Genomic DNA, 22,393 nt, shown 5'->3' on the forward strand with positions numbered 1-22,393 from the left:
TGTAATTTTCCCGACTGGGTGGCCAATGTGATCCTTGTTAAGAAACCGAATGGGACCTGGCGCATGTGTGTTGATTACACAGATCTCAACAAGGCGTGTCAAAAGGACAATTATCTGCTTCCAAAGGTCGACAGACTGGTCGACTCTACAGCCGGTCACGCCTTGATGAGTTTCATGGATGCCTACTCCGGCTTCCATCGGATACCCCTGTGGAAGAAAGATCAAGAAAAGACGGCCTTCGTCACTGATCAGGGGCTATTCTGTTACACGGTGATGCCGTTTGGCTTGAAAAATGCGCCGGCTACATTCCAACGGATGATTAACACTGTCTTTGTTAATCAAATTGGGAGGAATGTAGAGGAATACATTGATGACATGATAGTCAAATCCAAACAGCAGACGGATCACCTTGCTGATCTCCGAGAAACCTTCACCACACTCAAGCGGCATAAGGTCATGTTAAATCCTAAGAAATGCGTCTTTGGTGTTGAGTCTGGGAAGTTTCTCGGATTCCTGATTGATCAAAGGGGGTAGAGGCTAACCCTGAGAAGATACAGGCGGTGATTGACATGAAGTCACCCCGCACTGTCAAGGAAGTACAGAGACTAACCGGTTGCCTGGCCACTCTGGGGAGATTCCTCAGCCGGTCAGGTGACAAATGCCTTTACTTCTTCCAAGCAATCAGGAAGAAAACCAGATTTGAATGGGGGGATGAGGTTGAGGCGGCCTTTCAACGGCTGAAAGAACACCTCCACTCTTTGCCAAGACTTGTTAGTCCATTGCCTAGGGAGGTGTTATACATGTACTTAGCTATCTTAGATCATGCCCTCAGTGCCGTTCTCCTTGCTGAGAGAGACGGTGTTCAGCTTCCGGTCTATTTCATTAGCCATGTCTTAAAAAATGCTGAGCTCCGATACCCCATGGTAGAAAAATTTGGCCTTGCCCTGTATATGGCTTTCAAGAAATTGAAGCCATACTTCCTGGCTCATCCGGTGGTAATCTACACCGACCATCCCCTCAAGCGGCCAATGTCTACCCTGGAGTCATCCGGAAGAATGTTGAAATGGGCTATTGAAATGCAAAGTCTTGAAATCACTTTTGAACCTAGGAAAGCAGTGAAAGGTCAGGCGTTTGCCGATTTCATTGTTGAAATGACCCGACCGGTGCAACCGGAAAATCTTGACCAGGTTTGGAAAGTGTATGTAGACGGAAGCTCAATAAAGAACGGCTGTGGTGCAGGAATTATATATGAGTCCCCAGAGGGGGACAAATTTAAATATGCACTGCGGTTTAAGTTTCAAGCCTCAAATAATGAGGCAGAATATGAAGCCCTGCTAGCTGGAATCCGCATGTGTAAGGCGGCAGGGGCAATGAAGATTAACGCCTATTCTGATTCACAGTTGGTCGTTAGCCAGTATGAGGGAACATATGAGGCAACTCATCCGGCTATGATCAAATATCTTCAGGCAGTCAAGGAAGAGACTGGGGCACTTGAGGAATTTCGTCTGAATCAAGTGCCCAGGTCAGATAACAACCAGGCGGATGCCTTGTCCAAATTAGCTTCATCCGCCTGCTGTGATACTCCTCGGTCGATTTTTTGGGAAGTTCTTGAAAAAAAGAAGCATACATGAAGAGCCCATTGGAACCTTAGACCGAGGCTCCACTTGAATGGATGCCATCCGGGCTTATCTTTCAGACGGCACGCTCCCTGATTCACCACAGGAAGCAGCCGTCCTGAAAAAGCGAGCCGCAAGCTTCGAGTTGAAAAATGGAGAACTCTTCAAAGCAGGATTTCTTAAACCCCTGTTGAAGTGTGTCACCCTAGAAAAGGGGAAGGAAGTTCTCGAAGACTTACACTCGGGATTCTGCATCTCTCATATAGGCGGCAGGTCCCTAGCCGTCAGAGCCAGACGACATTACTTTTAGCCCACTCTTGAGGCAGACGCCAAGGAGTTGGTGAAGAAATGTGACAAGTGCCAAAAATTTGGCAAACTCATTCACCGACCGGCTACTGATTTGACGGCCATCCACAGCCCAATCCCGTTTGCAAAATGGGGAATGGACATTCTAGGTCCTTACACGCCTGCTCCAGGCGGAAAGCGCTACATCTTGGTGGCTGTGGATTACTTCACCAAGTGGGTGGAGGCTGAGGCGGTCAAAAACATCAAGACCTCAAACGTAATTTCCTTCATTTGGAAGAACATTATCACCTGGTACGGGGTACCTATGTCTATGATGTTTGATAATGGTCCTCAGTTTGAGACGCCTCAGCTAAAAACTTGGTTGGGAGATCAGGGGATCTCAAGCTATTTTGCATCTGTTGGCCGGCCCCAAGCAAACGGCCAAGTTGAAGCCTTCAACAAACTCATCTCAGACGGCATTAAAAAGAAAATAGAAAGAGCTGGTTGCTTATGGGCAGAAGAATTAATCCATGTCCTATGGGCCATCCGGACAACAGGGAAAGGGGCAACCGGCGAAACCCCATTTCTCATGGTATACGGTGTTGAAGCCGTTTTGCCTATTGAGCATTATGAGCCAACTCTCAGAGTTTTGCTCTATGATGAAGAGGCAAATTGGGAGGCCATGCGGCTGGCATTGGACTCCCTCCCGGAGCGTAGGGGCAATGTTGTCCTGCGCTATGAGATATACCGTCTGAGGATGACCAGAGCCTATAACAAGAGAGTGCACAAGCGTCCTTTGAAAGTTGACGACTTAGTGTTACGGAAAATGGAGGTAACCGGTAGGGCCAATGAGCTGGGAAAGCTAACTCCAAATTGGGAAGGCCCCTACCGGATCTATGAAGAAGTAAGGGATGACACCTACCGCCTGGAAACTCTAGAAGGCAGGCGCCTGCCTAGAACTTGGAATGTAGACAATCTAAAAAAGTACTACTTCTGAGAATGTAAACTTTATGTAAACAGTGAATCAATTAATGAAGATTCAGACTTTGTTTGCAAAATTGAGTTATCGTTTGATTATCCATCCGGGTAATATCCAGGCGGATTCCCCATTTACCTAACTAAGTTAGACACTTAGTGAAGGTTACATTTGTTTATCCGCCTGGGTAATACTCGGATCTCTAGTTTATTTAAGTTTAATACTTTGTTTATTCAACTGCTTGACTATCCGCCTGGGTAATACTCAGACGGATTCTCTATTTATCTAACTAAGTTTGATACTTAGTATGATCAAATATTTGCCAGTCCGTCAAGGTAATACCTAGACAGACTCGTTTGCTTTAAAAACTAAGTTCAATACTTAGTGTAAATTCAATACTCTGACTAAAAACTAAGCGCAAAAACGTTTAGTGGCTATACAACCGGTCTCAAACAAGGCTAGAGGCTAAAATGGTCGGATGGTTGCTCATTTTATAAAATCGCCTGTCCCAACATGGACAAAGGCGTCCGGCAACACCCCTCCGGGTGCAATCGTCGCAGAGAACGGACTATTTGTCGGTTCTACCCATGCAGACGGCAAAAATTGAACGACCAAATTGGTCAACTCACGTCTGACCAAAATAACCTAGGAAGAACCAATAAGTTTCCAAATACCGGATGCCCATAGGCATCAGTCGGTCATTGATAGAGATTCTTGGGTTATTTATTCCAAAGTTGCACTCACTTCCCCTATTGGGGCAAAGGATTGTGTAATTGCTACGCGTTAACCCCAGACGGAATATAACCGTCTGGGTAAGAAGCTCAAAGCACCTGCTTTTATGGCCGGCTGTGCACTTGGTTTGGGGCAATCACCATTGTGATTGATTGGCCTAAAAACACTCCATACTTCTCCAAGTATCAAGTGTTTTCAAGCCAATCAATCAGCCTGACATAAAACCAACCACACAGCCGCCCAGGGGCAAGAGCACCCGGATTGCAAATTGTCGCATGCTTTTTTCAGTTGGTCAAAATACTATAGAATTGCAAACAGAGGAATAAAAATTCAAATCGAAAAAACTCAAGACATATATAAAATCTGACTGAGTCGGAATACTTCATTCATATAAAATGGCACAAAGGCCAGAATAATTGTTAACCGGACACATCCGGTGAAGTAAGAAAGTGGAAATGTTAATCCAACCCCATGGTTGGTTAAAAGATACAACAAAATACGGCATGCAAGCCGGTAAAAAACATAGGTGGCATTCTGCCGCAGAAAGGGGGAGGACCGCCTATGGCTTAGGTAGGGTCTTCTCCGGCTGAGCTTGGCTGGCTTGGCCCTCTTGCTGATCATCTGCCTGCTCCTCATCATCATCAGAGACTTCATATCCCTGCTCAGAAAACCAGTCTTTGAAGCGAGGCGGTGGAGCATCACCCAGTTGCTGGGCATCATACACCTCAGTGGCGTAATCATACCTCAGCTTATAGACCTCAAAGTCTATTTCGGGGTAAAGGAGGCCCCAGGTGATCTTCAGCCGGGCAAAGTTGTCCCGCTCATTCTCCTCGGTCAGCCGGGTTTGCTCCTTGGCCAGCTCATCCGCCTGCTTGTTGCGCAGGGTCATGAGCTCGAGCCTCAGGCAGTCATTGTCAGACGGAGTCGGGCATTCTCTTTGTCATCATCCTCTAATGCCTTGAGATCAGACTTGGCATCCTTCAGCTGCTTGTCAAGGTCATCAGCCCGGCTGTTAGCTTCATCGTTTGCAGCCGTTAAACTCCGGATCAGCTCCTCCTGTTTCAACTCTACTGCTTTAATCTTTAAATTACACATATAATCAGAATGTTCAGCAAAGTTTAGGTTTTCTAGGGCCCTCCATTTGGCGTCATTTACCTCTTCCTATTTCCGCCTGAAGGGGCCTCGGAGACTGTCCACTCTCACCATGGCCTGAATCAATAACAGCCGGTTTATGAGTAAGTCAGGATAAAGATTAAAGACATCAAGATAGAGGAATCATGTACCTCAGCCAGAGAGCCCATTATTCGGTCGAAGTCCACGACCTGCAGATCAGGTATGGAAGCCTTCTCAAACCGAGAGAGGGTCCTCACTATCCGCTTCGCGAAGCCGGCGAGTTCCGGCGGGTTAGGAAGCAGATCTGCATCAAAAGTATTTCTTTGTGAGATAGAAGCAGCGTAGCTGGCATTCATTCGTTGCCGGCTGCTAACTGACCCTTTTGAAAATCAACCTTGGTCTTGACTCTCATAAAATCAAGTGGCCGTGGGTCTCCGGATTGTTCTCCTCCCCAGTGGTTTCCGCACCGCCTACAACCTTGGGTGTCTCGCCACCCTTCGAGGCCGTAGAGGCTTCCGGCGCTTTCTGCTGTTCTGAGCTTTCACTCAGTTTCTTCAGAACAGCAGGGGACTTGCTCCCAGTCGTTGGACGTCCGGATTGGGCAGAGTTTTGTTTTTTTTTGGGGGGGTCCTTTCTTGCGGCTTTGGCAGCCGGAGTCTTTTCCAGACCATCTCTTTGCCTTTTGAGAAGCTTGGAGAATGACCGAGGGATTCTCTTGGCGGACTCTTGAGAAAAAAGCAAATATGAGTATACCCAACCGGTATATATATAAAAAAAATGCCAACATTAAGTCAGGCGGTCTTACCCCGCCTTTCTTGTTGTCCTTCACCTCGACGGCTACCTTTTTGGCAAGAGCCGCCTCCTTGCGCAATTGTGCAGCCGATTTAGCAGAAGTCTTGTCCTGGTCAACCATCTTCAGGGCTTCTTCTGCAATAACAAGAATTTCAAGTTAGAAAGAATTAAAGCAAGTTTGCAATAAAAAGAAAATAACAATTGTTCCGGGTGAGAAGTATTCTACCCCTGGGAAACATTGTGCTCAGTCCGCAGGCGGACAAAAAGCATTCATCTTTGAAGAAGTCCGGGTGGGGGATCCAGTTCTTAGGAACAATAATGTGAGTCCCATCCCCCATGGGCTCAGTTGTAGTTTCAAAAAATCCCGGCTCCATGATATGCTCCCGGGCTTTAGTAGATAGTTCCGGGAGAGGGCATTTGCGTCCAAGAAGAGCCGGGTCAGTATTGTACCGGCGCAGTGTCCGGTTGTGTCTTAGGGTGGGGGAGGAAATCAAATAAAACTTGTCCTTCAACCCAGACCATTTGGACACTTTATCCAAAGTCATTAAGTATTGGGGCAAGGTAGTCAGAGTATACCATGCTCCATGGCCGCCTGGAGCCTTGCTCAAATAGTGCATGTGAGCGAAGGCAGAGAAGCTAGGGTTCAAGTTTTGGAACTCACAGGCGGCAATGTAACTTAAAATGTTCACCCACGAGTTTGGGGTGAGTTGCCAAACCCCCAGATCGTACCCCTTTAGGATTTTCCTAATCCCGGGGTGGAGGGGGAACCGGAGGCCGGCTTCTATTACCGCCTCATAGCAGATGAAGTAGTCATCTGCATGATCAATGTCGTCCCCCCAGACCATTACATCATCAGCCGGAGGGACAATAACTTCCCATCCCCTTCCAAAGGGATGTTTCTCCTTAAAAGCCCTGAACCCGCTGTTAAGAAGGGCAATGTTGCTCGGCAGCATCCGGGTTCTCTTTGGGTTGGGGTTGTCAGCTACTTTTAGTGGCTGCTGATAGTCAGCCGCAAAATCCCCCTGGTCAGAGCCGGAAGATTCTGCTCTTGATCCCTGGGCGACCTCAGCATCGCCGGCTTCATTGGAGGAGGCGGCTCCCTCGCCGTCCACCTCTCTCACCCCAGAGCTCCCAGATGTAGAAGGAGCCTCTTCGTCGGATCCACTCTCCTCCAAATCCCTCAGATCCCCATCCGGGAAAACCTCATCGGCAGGCACTCTCATGGTGCGCCGGCTCTTAGATCGACTGGCCGTTTGTTTCGTTCTGGCCATTGTGTCCTGCACAGACACAGAGAGGGAGGAATTCGGAGATGAGCATATTGGTTCCGACAGTCCAAAAGAGGCACCCCATGTTCTCTAACCGTTCCTAGGGATCGGCTGAGTGTCCTAGGCAGTGCCGAGTGGGTGGATTGGGAACTCATTTATGTTCTATTAAGAAAGCCGGGTATACAGGCAAAAAATGGTATGCAAATTGAAAGGGAGTGAACGCGGCACCTGCTGGCAGCCCCTATAACCCCCAAAACGCACCCCTTCTTTCATTTCTTTCATTTTTCTCTCCTAAAACCCTATACCCTCTCTTGCAATACTAAGCCTACTCCACTTCTTTTGCTATCATTTCAACATCAATTTCAATTACCAAAATCAAGTTTTTCAAATCTAAAACAAAAAATAAATTTTCAGATTTCTTTCCCCAATTCAAGCATGAAAAAATTGGGTCTTTTTCAAAATTTTGAAATTTTGTGTTGAGGTTTTGAGGTTGTTTTTGGGAATTATTTTTGTTCTTACATCTACATTTTGAGCATTTTTCAAGCATTTCAAGGTTTCATTGAGGTATGGTTTCTTATTGTCTATTCATCATCTTCCTCTTTGATTTAAGCTTGAACCTTTATGCTTTCATGGTGAAATTCTATGGTTAATACTTTTCACTTGGAATTTATGTTGAATGATATCATTGGATGTTGAATTGAAGTTTCCTCATGATAAACGTGTGAACTTTGATTGAATTCTTGAACAATAATTGTTGGCTATTTTCTATCGCATGGATTTTCTTTATATTAGTTTCATATCTTTGATGATTCAATGATTGCGATTAAATTTTCAAAATAACTCATGATTTGGTTTCTTATGTTCAAGTTTGCCTTCAATCCATGTTTATTTTCTTAATATTCATGATGTTATCAAGGCATTGTTCATTTGTTACCATTTCTTGCTTCTATTTGCTAAATATTTCCATTTTGTGCTTGTGAGCCGGGTGAGCCGGGTGATGAACTGTTAAGTACTCGGAAGCTTGAAACTCGCTGATTATGCAAGCGGGAGCAGAGAAAAATTTCTCTAGAATCTCTCTTTTTCTCTCTCTAAAAAGTCAATGTAAATGTAAAGTGTGAAAAGGAGGGGAGGTAACTTTCTATTTATACAAAGTAAAAGTGGGGGGAAAATTTTGATTTGAAATTCAAAATTTTACCCCGTTACTGTTCACCTATGAGAGGTGGACACGTGTCACAGGCCCCACGTGACATGCACGTGCGACCTGTGAGGGGAAAATGTTTAGGGTATTTTTACCCTAGACACGTGGACTAATGAAAGGTTGCCACGTGTCGAGCTTAGGATGGCCCATGTGGCTCAACATCCTCTTGACACTTGGCGCCCTTAGATATGTTTCCAAAATAGCGGCCTTCAAAGGCCCAGATTCCTAAGCGCGCCGTAAAACGGCGCAGCCCACTAAAATCTAGGTCAAGTGACCTAGGTAGGGGCGCATTTTCCAATGAACCTATAAATAGGGAGATATTTCCCCACTTTGGGGGACAGATTGAATCATTAATTACACCCTTATTCTCTTACATCAGAGAAAGACTTGAGCTTGGAACCCGAGCAGATACCCACCTAAATTTCCGTTTTCTCTATTCCGTTTCAAGTTACTGACTTGTGCGTCGGAGGCGGAGCACCACCCAACCGGTGTCTCCGTTTGTTTTGCAGGTACATCTCACTGCGGATCAGTCTTCGTGTTGTAACTCTCCCAAGGGACAAAAACACCCAAAACAGGAGGTCTTGGGTTGTGGTGGAGACGATCAACTTGACCGAGAATTGTAGTGCAATCATAATGAAAAAGACGTCGCCCAAGTTGAAAGATCCCAGAAACTTCTCTATCCCTTGTGCCATTAACAAGATGCAAATTGATGATGCCTTATGTGATTTAGGAGCTAGTGTTAGCTTAATGCCATATTTGGTTTATCAAAGACTTTAGTTAGGAGAACTTATGCCTTCTAATACTACCTTGCAATTGGTCGATAGATCAATTAAGGTTCCCAAAGGGAAGGTTGAGGATGTTCCTTTGAGAGTAGGGAAGTTTGTAATTCTGGTAGATTTTGTGGTGCTTGAAATGGATAAAGATGCTATTATTCCCATTATTCTTGGTAGACCTTTTCTTGCTACCTCGAGAGCTATGATTGATTTTAAGAGTGCAAAGATTTCACTCAAGGTAGGAGAATAGGTTATTGAATTTGATTTGAATGAAAGCATGAAATATCCATGTTCATCTTTAGAAAATTACATGTTAATCGATTCTCTTGATCTTGTTGTATCTTCCATGCATGAGCATTTGCTCACTTTTAACGATCCTCTTGAAAATGTCTTGTTGAATAAGGATAAGATAGGTGCTCCTATCAAGGAAGTGAAAATGTATGAGTATTTCTTAACGGAGGCATTAAGGAAGGGGATGAGCACATATGTATGAATATTTCGAGCTAAGAAGCTTTGCAAGCCGCCAATTCAAAGGAAGGAGAAGGTGTATCAATGGTTGAGGTCAAACCTTTTCCATCACATTTTAGAATCAAGGGATCAAGTTGGAGTGGTCTCGATTCGGTCAAGAGTGGTTTTCCAAATGTCTTTGTGGAAGTCTAAATGAAAGATTTTCTTTCTCCGTTCAAGGCTTAAGGCAATCGTCTAATGAAGTATTTCGTCGATGCTCTTTTTGGTTTAGTTCCCTCATTGTTTCTCCGCCAACCACCTTAATTGGTGGAGGACGTCGAGCTAACGACGTTATCCAAAAGCGCTACCCGGGAGGCATCCCGGTTTTCTAACCTTCTTCTTTGATCTAATATTTTTCTTTATTTCCTCCTTTGAGAACTTTTCTTCTTTCTTTCTATTTTGGTTTGTTCTTTTAATCTTAGGTACCATGGGATTTGAATCGGAGAAAATTTCCAACAATTTTGGTGCTACTTCAAGACTTCGTGAGGTTTGGGTATGCTTAGAGGAAAGGGGTCGTTGAGGTTGTATGTTTTCGTGTTTGCATTCCCATCGATTTTTATTCATGTTCGATCATATTTTGGATTCTTTCTTATAAACTTTTTTGAGTCCTTGATCATGACATTTGATAGGGACGGTGAGAATGCAAACACGAATACATTTTTAAAAGGTATTTCTTTTTTTTAGCACCATAGATGTGTGGGGTGCACACGCACAAAGCTGTGCACGCGCGCATCACGAAGACCCCGCGGGCGTGGATCCCTGTGCACCAAAAATGCCAAAATCCGACCAGGAACTTCCCGCAGGCTGGCCGCGGGCTACCCATGGGTGTAGGCACTAACCCGCGGGCGCGGCATTATCGGGAGTGGACGCGGCACCTGCTGGCAGCCCCTATAACCCCAAAACGCACCCCTTCTTTCATTTCTTTCATTTTTCCCTCCTAAAACCCTATACCCTCTCTTGCAATACTAAGCCTACTCCACTTCTTTTTCTATCATTTCAACATCAATTTCAATTACCAAAATCAAGTTTTTCAAATCTAAAACAAAAAATAAATTTTCAGATTTCTTTCCCCAATTCAAGCATGAAAAAATTGGGTCTTTTTCAAAATTTTGAAATTTTGTGTTGAGGTTTTGAGGTTGTTTTTGGGCATTTTTTTTGTTCTTACATCTACATTTTGAGCATTTTTCAAGCATTTCAAGGCTTCATTGAGGTATGGTTTCTTATTGTCTATTCATCATCTTCCTCTTTGATTTAAGCTTGAACCTTTATGCTTTCATGGTGAAATTCTATGGTTAATACTTTTCACTTGGAATTTATGTTGAATGATATCATTGGATGTTGAATTGAAGTTTCCTCATGATAAACGTGTGAACTTTGATTGAATTCTTGAACAATAATTGTTGGCTATTTTCTATCGCATGGATTTTCTTTATATTAATTTCATATCTTTGATGATTCAATGATTGGGATTAAATTTTCAAAATAACTCATGATTTGGTTTCTCATGTTCAAGTTTGCCTTCAATCCATGTTTATTTGCTTAATATTCATGATGTTATCAATGGCATTGTTCATTTGTTACCATTTCTTGCTTCTATTTGCTAAATATTTCCATTTTGTGCTTGTGGTTGAACAACTACTTATGCTTAGTCTTGATACTTTGTAGATGGCCACACTTCGTCATAAGAAGCGTGATAGAGCTAGTTCAAGCAAGCCGAGGTATATTGTTCTGCCTCCTTCGGAGGTTGAGAAAACTTAAGGCATTGAGTTTTCAAAGGAATCTCATTGGGAGTGCTTTTAAACGTCTTTCAAAGAGAAAGCTTCGGCCAACACATTTCTATGATCGAACGACAACAAAGTTTCTAGGGATTAACGAGGATCTTCGCCTCCTTGTAGAAGGTCTTGATCTTTTGGACTTCTTGGATTTGAATTCCCCTACATATGCTTGGGTGACTTATGAATTCCTTTCTTCTCTCGAGGTTGTTCATGAACCGGGTGCAAATTACTCAAAGATTTTGACTTTCCAACTCTTCAACAATGATCACTCTTTGACGGATTCTCAACTATGCTCATACTTTAAGTTTCCTTGGGCTGAGGATTCGATCATTGTATTTCTCCGGCTCATTGTAGAATGGCAAGTGAGCATGGTTATGATGAGCAACGTTGGTGGAGGAGTATTTCGGAAGAAGGAAAGTATGACCCTCAAACTTTAAAGTCCGCTTCCATGATTTATCTGCTATGCGATATTTCAACTTAATCCTCACATACGCTCTTTGCTCCAAGGACTCTTTGGGAGCTATTTCCAATGAGGAGCTTTGTTGGTTGTGGATAGCCGACAAAAATGACTTTGATATTGAGTCGGTGGATTTTACGGAGCGTTTGATCTCCCGATTCTTGGACATCCGTGATGGAGTTTGCCTTTTGGGATTCATCCAATTGGGTAGGATAATTTCTATTGTAGCCCTTTGCATCAATGAGAAATACAAGGCTATGCTAGACGAGCTTCCAAAATTTATTGATCCTAGAGAAAAGTCCCCCTCGCATTTTTTAAACATCTCCGCACTAATGAATAAAAAATTTCTTCATCGAACGAGGAAGGACGATGTTTTTATTTGGAAGGTCTCTCAGTATAACGAATGGTTTGTCATCCCATGCAAAGAGGCAACTACTCGTCCCGAGGCGAGAGATTCTTTGTCCTGGAGGCCCCCAATGCGAGAAGTCCATCCCTCTATCCCTCTATCCCACGAAGGACAAATTGTACAAGAGATCGTTCAACTAATGCATGCTCATTGATTGCTCATTCCCTTTCCCCGGTGGAACCGGGAGGTACATCTTTTCCCTCCCCCTCTCCCACTCCTTCTACTTTCGATATGTTAACAATTCATGCCAAGCTTAATTTTATTGCTAACATGTTGTACTCCATGCCTTCTGTGCCACCCCTTCCCTTGGTTATGATTACCACACGTATCGATTATATGATTTGCATGTTTCTAGCGGTGAGATAAATCCTTACGTCAACTATCCGTACCTTCCGGTCCAACAAGGGCCTGTCCCTCAATTGGAGGCTTTTGATCCTACTGTGGGTCCTAGACTTTGTTATCCTTATTGGGAGGGCCCCCATATTCACCCTAGTTCAATCATAGGCACTACCCCGGGCACTTACGACTATAGGCTTCCTGGGGGTTGTGATTATGCGTATGATCCGGCTAATCCTCCGCCTTTTCTGGACCCCGAGACTTTTGGAAGGTGGGTTAGGTCGGGTGACCCGATCTTAGATGATTGGTCTCATTATTTTGAGCTTGATAGAATTAAGAGGGAAAGTCGGTTGAGGGGTAAGGCTCCCATGGAAGTGAGCGAGATGGCAATCTCTAGTCATGTGATGGAGACCGATGAGGGGAGTTCTCATTCTACCCCTTACCATAGTGCGGAATGATTCTACCTTTCCCCCCCCCCCCTTTCTTTTGTGCTTTATATATGATATTTCTCTTTTGCCTATTTGTCTTTAGGTTTAGAGTTAGGGGGGTGGCCCATTTTAAGCTTGGGGGTGTTATATGTCTTTTATTGTTAAGTTTCGTTGTTTCACCCCTTTGCTTTTGTAGTTCATTTCGTGGTCTCATCTGCTTCTAGTACCAATCATACAGTCCTTTGGTTTTATTATGATGCTATGCTTTGGATTTGTTTTTTGATTTTCTTTTGGCTGTCTGATGCGTTTCTCTGTACATCTGTTATATGATTCATGATGATGATTATCTGCTATCCTGCTCTTTGTTATTGTTTCGGTCTGACATCTCTTTGGATACTACTCCTGTTGCTATTTGATTTTTCTTTATTTTATTATCTTCCTTTTCTTTTATTTGGTTTTGTTTGGAAGTTACTAACAATTTTCTTTGTCTATAGTTCTTATAACCTAACTTTGCTCTATTGTCTATGCTTGGGATTTCAACAATGTGTAAGGTGAAGAGTGCTCTTTCACCTTGATTTTGTAAGCATAGCTTTGGCGCTCGGTGAGATCTTTCTGTATCTCTTCTCTTTCTTTCTTGGTTGCTTTGTTTTAGGGTTAGCTTTAGGATGAGTTGAATGGTTCGAGGATGTTTGCTTTGTAACACCTAGCGTGTTTGGGGTCATTGGCGTTGTTGCCGAATAACCGCGTGTTTGTAGATTAGGTATTACTAGTCTTTGCTTGCATTCTTGTACTTTTCACTCTATCTTTTGAATTTTAGCTCTTTTTCTTTCTTTCATTTTCAAATAAACATTTTTTAGGCTATTTTTTTTCCTTTTTGCTTGTTTAGTTCTTTTCTTTGGACTTTCTACATTTCGGAATTTTGCCATTGCATGTATGCTTTCCTATGTTTAATTGGTGTGCATATTTTGAGAATATTTGCGGTTGACTTTAAGATAGGGTATGCTAAGGTAGTGGTTTAGACCTTTTGGGGCCTTGAAGCAAGATTCCGTTGGGTTTGTGGTAAGATAGAGTTGCTTCCTTTAGTTGATTTGATGCCCTTAGTGAGTTTTTGCCACATCCATGTGAGTTTCAATATTTCTTATTCCTTCAACATCTATTTGTATGAGCGTCATGGATCCTTGACTATTGCGGACTTAATCTTAAATCTTGACTCATAATTCTCAAACTCGAGACCGAACTAACTAGGGAGGACAAAGGCATCTTTTCGGGGTGGTAATTTTTCTTTTCTAAGTTTTATATCATTTGGGTTTGCATTTACCTTCTTGCTAGCCATTTGAGCCTTTCCCCTTGTTTTCAAGCCACATCTTTAGAAACTTGAGCCTTTTGTTTCTTTTTGTTCCAATATTGGTTTCTATGAAGCAAATGATCATTTCATTGGAGTATGTGGTTTGTGAGTTTGGAAATTTGGTTCATATTTGTAAGCAAGCTTGTGTTTTGTATTTTTGCATGAATAATGGCAAATGAATAAATTAAAAAGAGGCAAGGACAATGCAATTGCCTATTTGTAAAAGCCGTCCTAAGTGTAACAGGCGTGGATAATTGTTTTTGTTATTAATGAAAGTACAAACTTTTATCAAAGTAAAAAAAAAAAAAGAGAAAAATAGTGAAAATGAGAAAAACCCAAAAATATTTTGTTGTAATTTCTTTTCCCTTTTCAAGCATTGAGGACAATGCTTCCTTTTTGCTTGGGGATAAGTGTTTATGCTTTTTGTATATAAATTTGTAGATATAGCTTTGAATAAGCTTGGGGGTGTTAGTTTGTTTTTTTTTGGTGATTACTTGATTGTGATTCTAAGAAAGGCGCCATTCTTTGCTTCACTTTTAGGAATACCTCATAATTTTAAAATTTTAACATACCCCTAACTTTTTTCCCTTACGTTACAACCTTTGGGAAATTCCTTTCGACCTAGTGGTTGAGTCATATACCGAGGGAGGGAATTATGAGTTAAAGCCTAAGGAAAAGGGATGCAAGGTCAAGATGTTGAGAAACCTTAAAAATTCTAATCTTTTTTAGGTTCCTTCGAGGAACCATAGGGACGCTCACTAGGGGAAGATTTGAAACCATATGGAGAACGCGGCTAGAGTGGTTGGGATGAAAGTGGATTGCGCCTCATTAGTTCTCTACGCTTAGCATACCTTATGTTTCAATCAACCATGAATATCTTGAAGCATGCATACCCATTCCTTATAGAAAAGTGTTCATGCATTTGCATTTGACTATTTGTGAAAGCCTTGTAAAGAGCTATTTGTTTGAACTTTTGTTTTACATTCTTTTCTTTTTAAATGATTTTGCCTCATTTTTTTTCAAAGAGTTGTGGGTCAAGCTTTTAGAAAACCCTTAGAAGACCTCACTCGTCCTCATAGGCGACTTTGAGGTTTAAAGGGCTTGTTGTAGCAAAAAACAACCGTGATTCGTACATTAGTGAGTTTTAGTGTATATTTTCCTTTTCTCTTTCTCTTTTCTTAATAAGCCATCCTTATTCCTTACTAGCTTTTGTTTTGCTCGGGATGAGCAAAAGTCTAGCTTGGGGGAATTTGATGAGTGGCATTTATGGCACTCATAGGGCAGTGTTTTAGGATATTTTCATTATGCTTTTCACGCTTTTCTTTTACCATTTTGATCATTTCACCATGATTAGTGAGTAGATTAGTTGCTAGGGAGAAGGGGAAGCATGCTTGATTGATTATTATTATTAGTTGATGATCCCTGATTGATTGATTGTTGAAATTAAAGAGGTTGACATAGTTGTGCATGTGATTTATTAGACTAGGAGTGATCAACCTATACGATTAATCTAGAATGCATTGCAAATTCCAATGACACGAACAATTGATTTGGGAATTGCTTTAATTAATTGAATTTGATTGTGATTCTCCTTGTTAATCATTCATAATGAACCCTAGTTTGGTTTATAGGAGATAACCCTTATATTCCTTTGATTGCGATATATGTTTGTCCTTTGCAACGTTTAAGTCAATCGGGTGATCTATCAACTAGCATGATTGTTAAGCTTGCATGTGGAACCTATATCCCTGGATTTTAGCAATTTGGTTGAATTCTTGATTCTTGTTATCCTAGTTACCATACTCAACCTTTAACATTTCTTCAAAACAGCTTAACGTTAGACTATTTTTGATTCATTCCTTTGGGTTCGACCCTTAGCTTGCCCTATACTCGTATAAGGTTTGTTAAGCGTTTATCAATTTAGTTTGACTTAGAGAAGAGTTAGATAACGACCTAGTTCCAACCCTTGTCAAATACTAAAACAGAGTATAATTTCAATTTGAGCATAAATGACAGTTTTCAGCAGTCAAACAGTTTCTTGCAATATTATGATAAATATTGTGACTAATTTTGACAAAAATGGCTAGCAAAAACCCGAAAAACAGGTCACATTGTTCTCACGAATTTAAGGGGTTCAACAATGGAAATTTGGTCATTTCCTCACCAAATAAAGTAAAACAAGTTTCAAAATTCCCTAAACATGATACATAAACATAATCTAGCAATTTCAAGGTATAAAATTCGATAAATAAAGCGAATTAAGCTTAATTGGGTTCGAGTTTTTTCAAATACTAGCGCGAAAACATCTTCAAATTTAGCAAAAATCGAGTTAAGTTTGGAAAAAACTTACATGGATTGGGAAAATAGATAAGATAAGCTTTGATTTGCAACAAATTTGAGCAAATTTGGTGGATAAACGAGCAAGAACGATCAATTCAAATCTTCGAGCGTAAACGAATAGCAGCAACAGCAGCCACGACAAATGAAGAAGAAATGGGGTTTTTTTTAAAACCCGACACTGGCGCCAGACGAAGAGTTCGTCGCCAGGCGCTGGTCTTCGTCTCTTGGCAACAGAGTAGAATTTCGGCGACAATGCTCTCCACCGTGCGCAGGTACGGAGACAGAATACTTGACCCTTATAAATTACTATGTGGACCTTATGTAGGAATTTCGGGTTCCTTGGTACGCCAGTTAGCCCCAATAAGCAATTTGAAATGATTAAGTAATCGGCTCATAGTAGGTGATTGACCTGATAAAAGATCGTCTCATTTAGCTTAAACCGCCTAAACATTGGCTCACCGCGAAGGCACCAACATAATGGTTCATAAGCAGCAGAAGGCACCGACACAATGGTTCATAAGTAGCATAAATGAACCGACAAAATGGTTACCAAACAGCAAAATGCGCTGACATACTGGCGCCGCGGAAATTTCAGCAAATATCGCAGCAGCAAAGTTCAAGCGGGCTTTAAGGATCAACAAGTGTTGGTCTTTAGTAATCTTCTTTGGAATATTATCGCAACAATTAAAAGATAGCTGCAAGCGGAGTTATCTTTGACGACGTTCCCTAGCTTGTGGAGAGTTGTCACGAACAACTGAGGATGGTTTCAAGCAAAGTGGTCTTCGACGACGTTAAGCAGGAGGTGATTTCAAGAGAAGTCATCTTCTATCGTGTTCCCTAGCTTGCGGAAGATGGTCAGAAAACGGTGGAAGATCGTTTCAAGCAGAGCAATCTTTGATTGTGTTCCCTAGCTTGCGGAAGATTATCACGGCAAAAATTGAAGGCACTTGCAAGCGTGGTAGTCTTCAGGCGGTATCCCCTAGCTTTAGGAAGATCGTTAAATAAAATTAGTTACTCTAGAGACTTGTGCTCGACGGTGCCAGATACGCGTTTCTTAACTCTTTTATCTGTTGTAACAAACGCTAATTTACAGGTATCGGCGATGCAAGAATGATTTAGGCCGGATTGCATAACGTTCTAAATCATTCTCCGTCCCTATTGCTACTTTGACTTTTGTTTTCAAAACATAAGTTTCTCCAAACTCAGTCAAAGTGGGGGCTTTTATAGACACCCAAATGTGTCTACCCAAAAACCAAACCCAGTGATGAATACCTTTCACGTCATTTGATTATCGAACGAAGTGAAAGTTTGGAAAGTTTAATGATGAGGATGTTTTTATTAAAATATTTCTCTTTTTGTTTTCAAAAATATTTCTTTTCTTACCTTATTTATAAAAAATAACCAGTCCAATTTGGTTTGGTCGATGATAAGGGTTCAATAATAGTGTAGTTGGATTGGGCTCAAAAAGAGCTTTACACTAGTAGAAAAACTGCTATTTGTAACGCCTTATTTGTAACTGGCGTAAATTATATTAGTTGCAACAACAATATTAGTAACTGACATATATTGTGCTGGTTAACAATAAAATAGCATTAGTAACTAGCATAACCAAGGTCAGTTACAAATAATAGGTCAATGATTGGCTGATCAACTATTAGTAATGGACATATAAAGGTCAGTTATAAATAATAAGTCAAACTTTATTGACCGTATTAATTGTAATGGGCTTTACTAAGTTCGGTTACTAATACTAGCACGCACCATTTACATTTCACACTTTTTTTTTATTTTTTTTTTGAGAATTCAGTCGCATTGTTTCAAGTCCGCAACTCCCCTCTCCTCAGAAACTGCTCTAAAGCTTCTCCAAAAATGGTTCATCAAGAATATTATCAAGGTATGCTCCCAATCTCTACCAAATTTATGTATTTTTTATTAATTAGAAGTGATTATTTGATTATATGAACTAAAAAGAATTCTAGGGTTTGTTTTGAACTTTCTTAATTAGTTTGTTTAGTAGTTTACACTATCAAATTTGCATGAATTTATATCTAATTTATCCATTTGATAGGCGAGTTGGATGAATTTCTAGTTGAATTTGTTAATTTTTTAGGTGAGAATTCATTATCCAGTAATATCGAAGTGGATTTTGATATGTTTGAGTTTTATTTTCGATTTTCCTTTTTATGTTCTAAACTTTATGGAACATTGTTTTTCTATTCGTTATGATTTTTGGCTATAATTTTCGTATTTAATCCGAAGGTTTTAGTGCGTGCGACTGGAAACGTTAGTTTTTGAAGAATTTTAAGCCAAATTTTGAGTTTATTGAGAAATTCTATTGAATCTCGCTGGAACAGTTTAGAGGTCTAACTTCTCTGGGATCGTTCTCCTTCATTACAAATGATTTTTAGGTAATTTTTTTTGAATTTTGATAATTTTTTGTCTACTCTTTGCTTGTAAAATTTCAGAATTTTTTGATTTTGTTTGCTATTAATCTGGGTTGTTTTTGTAAAACTGGTCAGTTTTGGTTCAATTTGGTATGTGCTTCTGTTTTAGTTCGTTTTTCTTAGAGTTGTGTTGAGATTTTTCTGTGATATTCCTGTGTGATTGCGGGTGTTTTAAGAGTGTTTCATTCATATAAATTGCATCCTTTCTACTGCTATACTCTGTGTGGTTTTTTGCTCTAATTTGTTCTATCAATTTCTGAATAGGAACAGGTCATCAATGATCAGTGATTGTGAAAAATATAGCTCTCTTAATGAGATTATTAGTTCTATCAACATCTGATTTACAATCAGCATTACCTATTTTTGTAGAGGAGTCTGACTAAGCAAGTTGTGGTCGTCTTTTCTTGTTGTGAGTTGTGACTGGTAAAATTCCATTTAGAACTTATTAAATATAATGAGATAGACTTCTTTGATCTCCACCCGCAAAGCAAAATCAGACTAAGAGGGTGACAACATTTTTAAACTTCTGCAAAGCAGATAAAGGCATACTTTTGTGCACTGATCTTGCTTTTGTGGACTTGAAATTCCTTCTGTGGTTAGTATGTTACATGACTGAGTTACTGTAATCTTAACAGAACATAGGTTATGGTTTAGTAATAGTTCTTACAGTTGAATTTTCTGTTTTCTTGACTTCTTGTAGGATTGGATTGTACTGTATGATCCTCCAGCTGACCCAAAGGTACGCGATTTTACTGGCTTCCTGTATAGCTAGCTTCATTTGATTCGGTTAGTTATACGTTGGCTCTTTTCGTGGGGAAGGTGCAAAGGGTAATGCTTTGCTTTTCCTGATTCCAGAAGAGTTGCAGTATCTTAGTTATTTGGAGGTATGAATATATTCGATAAGCAATAATTAAAGTTTATATGGTGAAGGTGAAGTCAGATGGATGTGGGTTGGACTTAAACTGTAGGAACTCAATCACGAATCCTAGTGAAATAGTTTGGAGATAAGCCCCAAAGACTGACTACAAACTATGGGCCGAAACCTCAGTTACGTTAAGTTCTTGGTTATGATAGCCTGCTAGGTATTTCCAGTTGTTTCTTCATGTGTACTCTGTAACCTTTTTTTAGCTCAATATGCAAATTTTTGATGCAGAGTGAGGAGGTACCTGTAAAAGAGTATATTTTCGATACAACAAAGCTGGCAAATGTGCAGTCTCATCTGGTATTGAGCCTTTCTATTTCCTTTTTTTGTTTTCAATTATGAAAGCACCACCTTACATAATGTAATTATGCAGGATAATTTGGTAACAAATAATAATGACTTGCTCAAATCAGCTAAAGATGCATACAGGGCCTACTTGATGTCATATGTTTCGCATTCCATGAAAGCTGTTTTCAATGTTCGCCAACTTAAATGATAGGTAATTTTTTTTTTCTTCTGTATTGTTTAGCATGGGGGTCGACACTGTCCCAGATTATAGACAGGATTCAATAGATACACTCTGACTACTCTTTGTTGCTGTCAGATAAATAGTATGATATGGATGGTTGCACTATAGTAGCTTAAACTCTTTATTTAGGGGAGAAGGGAACAGAGGAAAATTTCAAAATATTTATTTAGCTATGTATAAATCTAGCATATCCTTCTTGATTCTTGTTGTCATGTTGTCTCTCAAAAACTACAATTGCGGAACTTTTAACTTTAGTGTACTCATAATCCATTTAAATCGGTTTTTTTTTTTTTTTTTTTAGTAGTAGTAGTCACCTGTTGGTTACCCAATCAAAAACTAAGCTCTACTCTTTTGTTTTATTAGTGTGAAGCAATGAAGCTCTTTTTTTTGAGAAACATTAGTGTGAAGCTCCTTGATACTATTTGTCATTGTCATTTTAGAATCTTAGCTAGTTTGTAGCTTTATTATATTTAAAATTAGTATTAGATTATTATAGAGTAGTTAATTTTCATACTTATTAAATTAGATTTGACCAGGTTTGCAGGTTATATAACCATATAAATTTATCAATATTTGGTTACTAACATGATTAATTTCTTTCGTTAAAAGACATAGAGATTAACTGAAATTCCTAATCCTATATTAATCTCCTTTGTTTTACAGGAATTTTAATTTACAAAAAGTTTGGTATCTATTTTTCCTTCTTGTAATTAGCAGGAAAGTGATGGTTTTATTTGATACTTTGTGCTCTATATCAGATATTGAGGTTAGATCCCATCATTTTGAGCATACACTTTTAAAGTGTAATGTTGCATCTTCATTAGCCATTTCTATGATTTCTCTTAGTGAGGTGAATGCTCTTGAAGTTGGGTTCTATTTCTGCTTATAGCAATAGGCCAGGTCTTGGTAGAACTTATTATCTATCGTCTTTGTTGGGTGCATATGGGTGATTTCCCTCATCCCACCAAACTTAATTAGTTTCATTATGTTGTTCCTTGCATGCATCATGAATCGTTAACCTGATTCTATTCACATAACATTTAGACACTCTTAATACTCAATGTCTTGTAATCTTCTTAAGATTCAATAAGTTGAGAAATCCATTATCACTACTTGTGCGCAAATCAAAACTTTTATCTTTGGAACCTTTTAAGATATCCCACGAACTCATATTTTGGAAATTATTTAAGATCGGTCTTTGTGATAACAATTTGCAGGTTGGTTTTGGATGCAGTCTGGGTTCAATATTATTTCAAGCTTGTTCTACAAGCACCTTCGAAAGGGTGAACGACTTAAGAACGGATGTTTTCTACATGCAATTCTCAGATTGTTTTGTTTTAGAAATCACAATTATGTTCTATTTTGTTTAGTTCCAATCACCTCTTATCATTTTGTTCTTTTAGGATGACATACATGTCCTTTGTAGTTGAAATTAAAGTTGGTGACATTTGTAATTTTCAAGTAAATCATTTTTCATATTTTATAATTGATGATGTAGATCGATGTCGATTAAATTGGACCTTACGTGATTTAGATTAATAATCATTGTATTTATTACTGTATAAAAGTTGGGTTAATAATTTATGGTGCTTCACATTAAAAAATGTAGCGTTGGTAATGGCAGTAGGGGCATCTGCTACTGCTGCCATTTTAATTTTTTTTTTAATAAAATAAAATTATATTCGTAACCGGCGTTAAGATTTGCCAGTTACAAATAATACCTAATTGTAACCGGCGTAATTTAATGTCAGTTATGAATAGTATGCTTTTTACCTTGGAAAATAGACTTTTTGTAACTGGCGTTATGTTAAGCCAGTTACGAATAGTACATTATTTGTAATTAACATTAGCCGGTTACAAATAATTTTCACTAGTTGTAACGGTGGCATTCGCAACCAACAATGCCAGTTACAAAAAGTCAATTTCGCCACTTACAAATAACATTTTTTCTACTAGTGTTACAATGATATATTATAAGCTCAATTCCGATGAATTATGAAGAAGTTATAGATTAAATTAAATTAGGCCCAATGATCTAGAGAAGGGCTTATTAATTATTATTCCTAAAGTGATTAGGATTGATTTTAGTCTTCTAGGAATATCTAGAAGGTTCTCTTTAATTCTAATAAGATTAGGATTGATAATTATATTTTT

The 22,393-nt window shown here is 39.9% G+C and overlaps 1 long non-coding RNA gene across 10 annotated transcripts; it reads left to right on the plus strand.

The window, feature by feature from the left end:
• The first annotated feature begins 18,033 nt into the window (after positions 1–18,033).
• On the plus strand, positions 18,034–21,763 carry LOC110686581. Of its 10 annotated transcripts, none has more exons than XR_002504251.1 (6): positions 18,038–18,238; positions 18,604–18,752; positions 19,489–19,527; positions 19,644–20,010; positions 20,084–20,209; positions 21,457–21,763. It is a non-coding gene; the product is annotated as an uncharacterized LOC110686581 (long non-coding RNA). The 10 variants fall into 10 exon arrangements; XR_002504254.1 differs by having other exon boundaries at positions 18,040–18,238; positions 19,719–20,010; XR_002504252.1 differs by lacking the exon at positions 18,604–18,752 and adding an exon at positions 20,903–21,005 and having other exon boundaries at positions 18,034–18,238; positions 19,489–20,010.
• The last annotated feature ends 630 nt before the right edge of the window (positions 21,764–22,393 follow it).

This window comes from Chenopodium quinoa, unplaced genomic scaffold, assembly GCF_001683475.1.
Source record: "Chenopodium quinoa cultivar QQ74 unplaced genomic scaffold, ASM168347v1, whole genome shotgun sequence".
NCBI classification, from domain to species: domain Eukaryota; kingdom Viridiplantae; phylum Streptophyta; class Magnoliopsida; order Caryophyllales; family Amaranthaceae; genus Chenopodium; species Chenopodium quinoa.